Source organism: Salvelinus alpinus, chromosome 22 (genome assembly GCF_045679555.1).
Source record: "Salvelinus alpinus chromosome 22, SLU_Salpinus.1, whole genome shotgun sequence".
NCBI lineage: Eukaryota > Metazoa > Chordata > Actinopteri > Salmoniformes > Salmonidae > Salvelinus > Salvelinus alpinus.
The window spans coordinates 5,996,260-6,008,675 of NC_092107.1; the positions used below are offsets into that span (position 1 = coordinate 5,996,260).

Genomic DNA, 12,416 nt, shown 5'->3' on the forward strand with positions numbered 1-12,416 from the left:
AGAGGGAAGGGTTGGAAGGGGTCTGTCTCTCTCTCTCTCTCTCTGTCTGTCTGTCTGTTTAGGTTTTAAGGTGGGTCCAGCCCTGGGAGAATGGAGGTTTATGATGACGAGGTCTATTGTTGAGAGAAGCACTGTGACTCAGCCTCTCCCTTATATAAGACAAGACCTGGACTGGCAGCTTCAGTAAATAGTACCCGCAAACACCAGTCTCAACGTCAACAGTGAAGAGGTGACTCTGGGATGCTGGCCTTCTAGGCAGAGTTGCAAAGAAAAAGCCATGTCTCAGACTGGCCAATAAAAAGAAAAGATTAAGATGGGCAAAGGAACACAGACACTGGACAGAGGAACTCTGCCTAGAAAGCCAGCATCCCGGAGTCGCCTCTTCACTGAGTTTCAGAAGAAAGTTTGAACCTGTAATCAAACCCACAAATACTGACGCTCCAGATACTCAACTAGTCTAAAGAAGTCCAGTTTTATTGCTTCTTTAATCAGAACAACGGTTTTCAGCTGTGCTAACATAATTACAAAAGGGTTTTATAATGATCAATTAGCCTTTTAAAATGATAAACTTGGATTAGCTAACACAACGTGGCATTGGAACACAGGAGTGATGGTTGCTGATAATGGGCCTCTGTATGCCTATGTAGATATTCCATAAAAAATCAGCTGTTTCCAGCTACAATAGTCATTTACAACATTAACAATGTCTACACTGTATTTCTAATCAATCGAAAAAAAAAATATGGACAAAAAATTTGCTTTTCTTTCATAATCAAGGACATTTCTAAGTGACCCCAAACTTTTGAACGGTAGTGTATGTATTTATCTAAGGTTAACGTAGAGTAAGGAAGGGAAATGATATGGTATGTCAAATAAACTTTTTATTCGTTTTTGTTGTTATGATGATGAACCCTCTGGTGTGAATGTTAGAATGTCAAGAATTGTCATATATTAACTTCTCTAACTTTTATAAGCGTGCTTCAACTCCAGTCTTGCAAAGCTCTACCGTGGCTTGTTTTGTGTGCGCCAAAAGTGCAAATTAAGTCAAAATAAATAACAGGCCACCTTCAACTATCACCACTATTTCAAAGGTATTTCTGCATACTGTAGTTTCCATCTCCAGAATGATGGTCATTGATAACTCCTCTGTGACCTTGTTGACATGCAGAAGCACTAGGTTGTCCCTCATCTCCAGCTCCTCGTCTCGCTCACCGCTCTGTTAATGAATTGGCTGGAACTCTTCTCTATATTTCCAGAATGGTGAGTCACACCGTAAGATGACTCCCTACCCGAAGGATGAGGACTCTCATCCAAACCCTGTCGACCGCCTGACTGGGCGGGATGGGCGGAGAAAAGGACTACCCATCAAAGCACCAAGGAGTGATGTCCTGATTTACTGTTTCCACGGTTACAAAGCCATTAATCTTCATGACCATTAAAATAATTATATATTTATCTGTAATTTCCTGATTTATAAACCCATCAGTGTATTTTTAATCCTAGGGTGCATCCCAAATTGCACCCTATTGCCTATTTAGTGCACTACTTTTGACCAGCCCTATAGGCTATATGCACTACAGTACATAGGGAATAGGGTGGCTTTTGGGACACAGACATTGCCTGATTACAGTGTTTGTTCATGTGGCCTTGACTGTATCATAACAGATCTGTCTGTCTATATACACCATCTGGGTATGACTAATACTGAAACATGACATGCTGACGTTAGGCCTTCCCCTGGGCCCAGTCTCTCTTTATTAGAGATAGGCTACATCCCAAATGACACTATATGTAGTGCACTACTTTTGCACTACCTTTGACCAGGGCTCTGCTCAAAAGTAATGCACTATATACAGTAGGGGATAGGCTGCCATTTGGGACAGAACTTTACCTTCTACTCCACCCTAGTACCTCTCTTCCTGGCTGCTCCCTGCTTTACCGACACTTTACTCTTGTCGTGTTCGGTTCCTAAACTCCTCAATGATCGTTTATCTTACGTTCGAAGAATGGCATTTTCTTACTCAGTACACTGTTGCATGCAATGTCAAAAGCATGAGTTTTCACAATATGAAATATTGAAGGTTAGGAAGGGCTCATAGGGCTTTGGTCAAAAGTAGTAGGGAATAGGGTGCCATTTGGGATGCAGATGTTGATTTGAAGGATAAATAAAAAATATAGATAACAGAGATGCTAGGATGTTCTGTTCTGTTGCATTGTACAACTCATGGCAGGCCCTGGTCTCATAGTATATTCCTGAGAGTCACACAGTATATAGGATCACATTTTCGTAGTGCAGAAGAGCACAAATCTGTGCAAAAGTACTGTAAACCATACTATAATCTGGCAGCGAGATTTCATTTGAAACTTTTCTTTGGAAATGTGCAATAATAGAAGGTCTATGCATTGTTCAGTTTACAAAACTAGTTAAACAATCGCACACTTGGTGAAGAAAAGTGTTGAATTTATTCACACTGCCAGTTTACTTTGAGTTTTACGGAGGTTTTTGCACAGATTTGAACTATTTAGCAGCATGAAATAATTTCTGTCTGGAAGTAGAGGTCTGATGCATTGAGACCATGCAGCTGTAAGGCCACAGAGAGGCTACGTCGTGCAGCGGAAGACTATGGCCCACTAACATTAAACAAGAGGCCCCAATAAGAATAATTTATTTTCATAGGATTTATAGAATATAAATGTCGTCCATTCAGATCATGTAGCTATGTGCCACAGAGGAAGCACGTTAATAGAACTTAGACAACATTTTCATTTTCCTGGATGTTGTCTTTGGCTACAGTATGTCCCAAATGGCACCCTATTACCTATATGGTGCACTACTTTTGACCAACCTATGGGCCCTGGTCAAAAGTAATGCACTACATAGTGAATAGGGTGCCATTTGGGACACACACTTTGTCCTTGCCCTCAGTTGGGGTCAAACCAGAGGCTAGTGGGGTGATTTATTTTTCAAGGTAACATGAGCAGTATTTTGGTTAGGCTCCATCAGGGGTAGGAGCAATAACAACTATATTACCCAACGACAGCTTTAAGGACTGATTTCTTTGCCATGTTTAAAGCAAGGAAAATTGATTACTGCTTATTGTTGTGGAAGTGGGGACATTGTTTTTTATATTTGTGGTGTCAATTGCTCATGAGGTGCTGTCACCTGGAGAGACAGAGAGCGGGAGAAAGAGAGCAGGAGAGAGACGACAGAAAGAGATTAAGAGAATTATGGAGAAGATTACCTTTACCTGCCAATTAGTCTGTATAAGGCCTCCAGTCTCTCTGCTATCTCTACATAACCTCCAGACAACTTTACCATCTGTAGCTTCCTTCACCTTACCCTGCTGGAGTCAGAGACTTAGACTTACAGTCCCACAGTTTACTATAGAATACTATAGTACTTACTATATAATTATGTAGTAAACTGTAGTATACTGTAGTATACTCTAGAATAATATACTCCACACGGTAGTTTACCTCGATCATGTTTGGAACTTACTATATAATTTTGTAGTATACTGCAGAATACTATACTACACACTGTAGTATGTATCCCTTGATCATGTTTAGTACTTACTATAAAATGCTGTGGTATACTGTAGAATACTATAGTAAATACTATTGTAATGTCCGCAAAAACACTACAGTTTTTAACTGTCGTTTTTTAACTGCAAAAACACTACATTGAATGCTATAGTATATAAATATATACCATATTATAGTAGAACATTTTTTTCATGTGGGGTATGTGTGTTCGCTAGTGTGCACATTCATATCCCTGTTGGAGGACGTCAGTAAAGGGAACAAACATAGAAAGAAACGGGTTTTTCATGTATTTGATGACACATTTAAATGAACTAACCACGGATAGAGCTCTTCCTTCCCAGAAGCCTTTGGAGTGGTTTGTTTTGATCCTGTTGAGTGGGAGGGACACCATCTGTCTATGCTCCAGGATTGGACCACAGCAGAGGGAGGAAATGGGTACTGGTACGTAGGGTGTGTGCCCATGCATGCGTGTGTGTGTGCATGTGGTTTCACACACACTCACACCACAGAGAATGAATGGTGACAAGCTTCTAAAGGTTTTGGGGAGAGAAGTTTGCCCCTTGTGTTTTCAAAGGCAGGATGGTGGGGACCGGGCATCCATCCTCCCAACACATATATGAAGGATGGCTGATTTACTGTCTATACTGCTTACACATTGCAGGCCTACATTGTAGTTCAGGAACATTGAACGCATCTGGGTTTTTTATGAACTGGAATTAAATGCAAGTGTAATTTCTCCTTGGTATTTGACTCTGGGATTAAATCAGTCAGCCAGGCAGACATTGGTTCAGAAATTAGATGGGTTATTTGAGCTTGCCTGGCATAATGGAACCAATATAATAGTCATAATCAATAGAGAAGTCAAACTCTGCCCCCCTGGTACCCCATGCAGGCTAAAGCAACCGCTAAAAGTAGCTGAAAGAATGCAAATAGTACTTGAACCCACCTGAACCCATGCAGGTCTGAAGCAGGGCCGTTGTCCCCAGCTGCTCAGTAAAGAGCTATTTATCATTTCTGACCATTCACTCCTTTCACCTCCTCTGTTTCTCATTATGTTAATGTATGGCCATGACCATGTGTGTCTCCTAAATGGCACCCTATTGCCTAAATAGTGCACTGTATTGTGCACCCCGTGGGCCCGGGTCAAAGAGGTACACTATATAGGGAATAGGGTGCCATTTGGGATGCACATCCGTGTGTGTCACATGACCTGAAAAACAATGTGTTGGTTGGTGAGGTTAGGAAAACAACCCCTCTAGAGGCCTGATATGTGTGTCTTCTCCCCCTTCCGGCCAGGGACGCAGAAATCTGCATGGGCATTTCTAACACACCGGACCATTTCTTTACTTGCAGTTCCCATTATTAGCTAAATAATGATCAATCTGTTTAAAAAAATACATTTAAACTTGCTCACTGGGCTAAAGATGGACCATCCCATCTGGCATTTACCATATGAAATATAGTTGTTGTTCTGCACAATAATATGGGCCAAGTCATGAGGTTAACCACAACCATATTTACATCTGACTTCTTCCCATTGTTTGCAAAGTAGGGAATCAAACCAGGCCTTTCCTATAACACTCAGAGTGACAAGGTCCTATAGGGTGAGATCAGTTCAGAGCCATCTCTATTGTCTTTAACCAATGGCCTACAGATGTAGGATCTAAATTTGAGCCAGTTTGCTACAGCAGGAAAATAATCCTGCAGCAACAGGAAATGTGAATTGTTATGTGGATTATAAATAATGGAAATGTTTGTAGGGGTTAATAAAACATGGTGTTTGGGCAAATCAAGAAATGACATACTTTAAAAGCATTTTTAAAACTCAAATGCACTATAAGTTAAATTCTCAGCAACAAAAGAGTGATCAAATTAAGATCCTACATCTGTATCCTGATTGCCACTAGACTACATATAACCTCTGGACTGTGTAGTATGAGGCACATTGATGCATTTAACTATATAGTCAAATAATTAGCACTATTCTGGGGTGTTATGGTTAGTAGTGATGGGAAGTTCAGCTCTATTTACTGACTCTGATCTTTTCGACTTGTTCAGTTAAAGAAAACATCTTTAGTCTAATTTTGTTCATTTGAGTCAGTAATGCCCAGAACACGCAGGATCCCCTACCGGCTAACGATGAACCGAAAACTGGAAAGAGTCATGATTCTATAAGCCTCTTGTTCACATCGTTCACCAGGGGGCTTATTGGAGCTTTCATTTGTGACTGAGACTTGTAAAAGTGAGCTTTAAACAATATACATTTGTTGATTGCTAGGCATGGATATAAGCTTATTTCTTGATACATTTGAAACGAGGTCTAGTTGTGGCTGCAACCGGACTAGATTGTGAACGACTCTTGGCCTAATGCGTCGCTTGACTGCCGTTGGCTGACTAAACTCCACTCCATGGTGAAGGAAGTTTCTGATGAACTCCACCAACGGAGTGGAGCAGAGACCAGGCTTTGTGGAATTCTAGACTAGCTAGACTGCCGTGAGGGTGATAAGCGCAATATTTTTTGCCAACTGTAGCCCCCCAAATGGTTAATTCTCAAGTTTGTTGAGCAGAGGCAGTGTATGTGGTCACACTTTAGATAGTCCGGATAGTCTATCTGTAGATTCTCTGATGACGGTCATACTATCAACAAACTATCTGTTGATAAGCAACTGCTTGCTAAGGTTGCAGTTAGGGTTAGGTTTAGAATAAGGGTAAGGTTTAGGTTTAGAGCTAGGGTTAGGGTAAGTAAGGGTTAAGTCTAGAGTTTGGATAAGGGTTAAGGTTAGGGTAAGGGTTAGGGCTAGGGTTAGGGTTAGTAGATAGTTGCAATCTTATTGATAGTCTGTAGCTAGTCTGTAGAGAATCTACAGATGGACTATCCAAATAAAGTGTACAATTGTATGTTTTGGTTCTACAAAGATGTGTCCATCATAACATTCATTAATAAATCATTGCATTAATTATTGCACCATGCAATCAATTATCAGTTCTCAACATGTCTTCTTATCTGCGCTGCCTGCAGCATGATATATTTTACTGCACACACATGATAGACAGCTGTTGGTCGGAGCACGTCTCTGGAGCCACTGATGCGGAGGAGCGTGTATCAAACAAACTACTAAAATGAATGAGTCAGCAGGTCAACGACTAATGAGTCACTCGAAAAAACAAATCAACAAATCATGACTCTCGAGTCAGTCAAAAGAGTCGTTCAATAAGAACAAATCATTTGTGAACTGCACATCACAAATGGTTAGGGCCCAGTGTTTTCCCTGACTAAGAATATCCTGGGCAGGAAACACTCTGGGCCCTAGTCCAGCAGATGATCCTGAGTGATTTAGATAGGATGATCTGTCCAGTAGCGTGCTCATGATAACTAAAAGGATATCATATTCAGTGTTGGTACAGGGAGAAAAGGGAGTGGGGGACTTTGGCTGGGGCCTAATGTCTCTGGGAACACACACCAAAACTACTCTAGCCTCCTCTGTCTGCGAACACACATTAAGGCTGAGTCCCTAGTTATCATGGGCACGCTACTGGACAGATCATTCTATATAAAGCACATCACCAACAAACTATCATGGTCCAAACACACCAAGACAGTCATGAAGAGGGCACAACAACACCTTTTCCCCCTCAGGAGACTGAAATTATTTTGCATGGGTGCCCAGATCCTCAAAAGGTTATACAGCTGCACCATCGAGAGCATCCTCACTGGTTGCATTATCACCTGGTATGGCAACTGCTCTGTATCTGAATGTAAGGCGCTACAGAGGGTAGTGCGTACGGCCCAATATATCACTGGGACCAAGCTTCCTGCCATCCAGGACCTATATAACAGGCGGTGTCAGAGGAAAGGCCAAAAAAGCGTCAAAGACTCCAGTCACCCAAGTCATAGACTGTTCTCTCTGCTACCACATGGCAAGCGGTACTGGAGCGCCAAGTCTAGGTCCAAGGGGCTTCTTATTAACAGCTTCTACCCCCAAGCCATAAGAGTGCTGAACAATTCATCAAATGGCCACCCGGACTATTTACATTGACCCCCACCATTTGTTTTTACACTGCTGCTACTCGCTGTTTATCATCTAAGCATAGTCACTTTACCCCTACCTACATGTACAAATGACCTTGACTAACCTGTACCCCCGCACATTTACTCGGTACCGGGCCCCCTGTATATAGCCTCGTTATTGTTATATAATTCTACTGTGTTACTTTTTATTTTTACTTTAATTTATTTAGTACATCTTTTCTTAACTCTATTTGTTGAAGTGCACTGTTGGTTAAGAGCTTGTTGTATTTGGGGCATGTGACAAATACAATTTTACCATTTAGGACACACACCAAAACAACTCTACATCAGCCAATCACAACCATTACAGCTATGACCTCATCACTCCACCTCACTGTTGATCAGGTCTGTAACTACATAAGAGGAGACCGAGGTCCGGACCTATATAATTTTTCGAATAATATATATTTTTTAAACCTTAAACTCAGTCCTGGTCTCAAGTTACTGTTGAGACTTAGAGTAGTAGAATACACAAGGTGCAATTTCGAAACTGTTATGCATCAGAACTTTTCCTCTTGTTATATGTCACTCACTGACAATCACTCAATTAGCCCATGTCAGTTAACATTTTTTTTAAATGTATAAATTAGTCTAGTTAGTCTAGCCAGCTATCTAAACTTGTAGTAGGCCTAATTATGGTCGAATTGCTGACCGGGCACTCAGGGCCCCCAAGGATTTTGTTAGTCACTCTCACTCAGATATCATATTAACATGGCATAAGACATGGAAGAATTTGTAGAATTGCAGGAAATTAGCTTTATAACTGCAAAAATGTCTCCCTACCCAATAGAAAAAAGTGTGGAATTGCAACTCATTTGTTTACTTTTTGTTAATAAAATACATTTCTGCTAACAGATCACTCTGTATGTATTAAATCACAGTTTTTAATCTTGGTGCTGAGTTAATGTGAGTTCATGTGAAGCAGCTAATTGTATAGCTAATAAGCTATGTGTTCGTAGTTCGACTGAGGTGAAGGAAGCTACAGCAACCAATGTGATAATGGCTGGGCTTCAAATATCTTTGGTCTGTCCTGACCTCACTAAAGCTCAGACCATGGTTACAGCCCTGCTGCTGGTGAAATAGAGTGTCCATGGATGCATGCTTATTGTTGCAGAGCATCCTCTTCCTCACATAGCGTCATCTTCTTCTTCCCTCAGCACGATGCACATGAACATATATCCCAAACACTAGCTGAGCGCCACTTGTGTGGCCTGAATGTGGGATGGTAGAGAGAGCAACACTGTCTGGAGATCCCCTTGTCTGAATGACTGTAGGTTACGTAGGTCTGTCTGTCTGTCTGTCTGTCTGTCTGTCTGTCTGTCTGTCTGTCTGTCTGTCTGTCTGTCTGTCTGTCTGTCTGTCTGTCTGTCTGTCTGTCTGTCTGTCTGTCTGTCTGTCTGTCTGTCTGTCTGTCTGTCTGTCTGTCTGTCTCTAGAGATTAAAGCATGGGTCCAAACAAAGGTGCATCTGAAGTTTCCTATTAGGGTGCCATTTGGGACGCAGAGATGACATCATAGGCCAAATAGTGGGTGTTCATTACCATGCCAACTCCCGTTGTCATGACTTTGTTATTGCTGAAGGACTGAGGAGAATCAGAACTTTCCAGACTCTGTGAAGCGACAACGTTTCAAAGTAATGAGATTCGTTTCGTAGCGCCATCGTTTTCTTTCTGTTCTCTCTGTTTTGGTCCCTGGCAAAGAAGTATTTACTTGAACAATTGAATTGTTTTGCTAGAGAATTCCTGAGCCAGTCTGTGAAAGGGGGCTTCATTCCAGTGCTAGACTGCTAGACAACAGAATACATTCCAGGAGGAAAATTAAAGGGATCTGCATCAGAATCGTACTCAGACTCAGAACAAAGTCCCTGGAATGTTAGTGTCAGAATATATGGATATTTGATTAATGATCGATAAATTACCACCAAAGCTTATATCCTTGGACTAAAAGCATAATTTGACTAGCCTGAAGGCCAATCTGTTTTTTTATCATGCAACTCCCTGTCACTCATTGTTATGCCAAACATGGATTGACAATGACAGCAATGGAGTTGGCAAGAGCACAAACAGATCTGGGACCAGGTTATCATTTTACTAAGGGTTTGATTTGACTGGACAAGTTGGAGGAGCCTGGTTGGAATTGATCCTGGCGGCCTGAATGTATGGCTGTTTTCTGCATCTAAAACCCCCAACAGCCAGTCTGTCTGCCTCTAGGTGCATCACATTATAGCCGCTTCCCTGGGCGAGAGAAATTGTTTCCCAGTTCCCACTGATACAGTAGTTGGATATCCTCATCCTTGGCGAGGTTCGTAGTGTACGGATGGATAGTGCAGCGGCTCTGCCAGTCCGTGCTGCTGCTGCCAAAGGGAGGGGCTGACCGAGTGTGAAGAATCAGACCTCAGCAGACAGATGGATGTGCTCACTACAGATGAAGGCTTCATCCCAAATGGCACCCTATTCCCTAAATAATCTACTACATTTAAGTAGTACCCAAAGGGCTCTTGTCAAAAGTAGTGCACTATTAGGAATATAGGTATTGGTCAAAATGATGTGCACTATATAGGGAATGCGGTGCCATTTTGGAAGACTGGAGGAGGGTGTGTGTTTGGGGGATGGGGAGGAGGGGGTTAGCACAAAGGCCCAAGGCAATTTCCTGGCTCCGCCTGGCCTTCAGCCACCTGCAGTCTTCCGTGGATACGGATGATAGCAACCCAGGGTCGCAGACACCATCAGGACATTACCTGGGGAAGAGACATACACAGAGGTACAAAACAAGGACAGGAGATAGAGCTTGTTTTTGTCATTGTAAGTTAACTTCTAATAGTTTCTGAGAATAATAGCACGGTCCAGTAGTACATAGCCAATACATTACATTGTATGGTGGTAGGTGTCACTGATAGATCCGGAGACACTATCATTAACAGGTAAATGAGGGATTAGGATAAAGATCAAACTTTACGAGGGGAAATGGGGAACACTGTATGTCCGGAGGGAAGCAGAATAAAGGACAGAACACAGCAGCTGACACAGTGTTTATTTATATAGCACTGTATGTCTTGTATAAACAGGGAGAGGGTGTTTGATGCATGTATTTGATACTGTAGTCTATACTCTTTGAAGCCATGCTGACTGTGGGGACTGGGGAGACCAGTGGTGGGGTTAAGAGGTGATCTGTGTGTGTGTGTGTGTGTGTGTGTGTGTGTGTGTGTGTGTGTGTGTGTGTGTGTGTGTGTGTGTGTGTGTGTGTGTGTGTGTGTGTGTGTGTGTGTGTGTGTGTGTGTGTGTGTGTGTGTGTGTGTGTGTGTGTGTGTGTCAGTGTAAGTATATGTGAACATCTCTCTAACTGTAAGTAAACCGTGACTTGGCTCACAATGAGGAACCAATAGTCTCCCTTTTTTCTCCATCCCATAATAGCAGATAATACAGGTAATGAAGTTAGTTGGATAGCTGACATCGAAAGAGCTGTGGCCCCAGAGAGGGTGTGTCTCTGTGAACCACGGTAGAAAGAAGAGACAGACAGAGAGAGAGAGAATGGAGAGACAGGCATCATTTCATGTCCTCTGCTACTGTGGGCTGAAGAGACATATTTAGTTTGCCCAGGGCAGACTCAGACAAACATTATGTGTGCGTCCCAAATGGCACCCTATACCCTACATAGTACACTGCACCATGTTCCCTATATAGTGCACTACTTTTGATAAGGTACTATTTTGGACTTAACCTATGACTCATATGATGATGGACTGCTTGTCTTTTTATCCTCTCTGAGGTTAACCACTCTTCAGGGTAGGAGGAGGGCCTCTAGCTCTAAAGGAGAAGAAGAATAGACTTGAGGCCACTGTTAGTAAGAGATCAGACTTCTCAGAAATAGCCAAACAAAACCAATTGGTGTAGTCGGCTCTAAAGAAATCCTCCAAGTATTTGTTTGTTCTCAAAGGGGTGGGTGTTTTGAGTGGGTGGAGTTGAGGTGTTCCATTGTTTTGCTGTTTGCACAGAGTTTGTATGTCTAGCACGCTCCTCAGTCAATGGTCAGTATCCAACCTTTCAGCATGCGTTTAGTAGCATTCATTTATTGTAGTATTTTCCAGAGGCAGGATCCAGAAACACTAAACAGAGACTCTTTAAAAGCACTTCTTCCTGAAGATGATGAACCAGAAGATGATGGAGAGGCAGGAATGATACGCAGCCTAATGGAAACCACCTGTGAACTCTGTTTCTGTCTGTGCCCTCCTTTCCCCTATTCCCCCACTCTGAAAGCCTACACACACATACGCAAAGCAAGCAAGCAAGCAAGCAGGCACACATGCACACACACATGCAGGCACGCAGGTATGCACCCACACACACACGCAACCACATGCACACACACACATACAGACACACGCGCACACACGCACGCACACACACATCACACCCATAAGTCCACTGATCATGCCAAATGTACCTGCTCTGGAAGTTACCATCACAAACGTGCCGGGCTTCATTTTCCTATATTACAGATCTGATTTCTATCCTATAGACCCGCCGTGTGTGTGAAGTGTTTATATTTCACACCACAACACAGAGATGAAAGTATTTATCCACACAACCTGCCACACCAATAAGTCTGAGTGTACGTCACAAATGGCACCCTATTCACTATATAGTACACTACTTTTACCTAGTGAATATAGTGTTATTTGAGACACAGAACACACATGGTTGTCACAGCTATTAAGAGAACAATAACAGACCCAGGCTCAGGTTACCTCATAACTAACAGTATTCTAGGGGGAACCAACCGTCCACCCTCTGCTTCTGCTTCAT

General features: G+C 42.3%; 1 pseudogene; it reads right to left on the reverse strand.

The window, feature by feature from the left end:
• Positions 1-12,416, reverse strand: part of LOC139549846 (Fanconi anemia group J protein homolog) — a 56,745-nt pseudogene extending 44,329 nt beyond the window's left edge.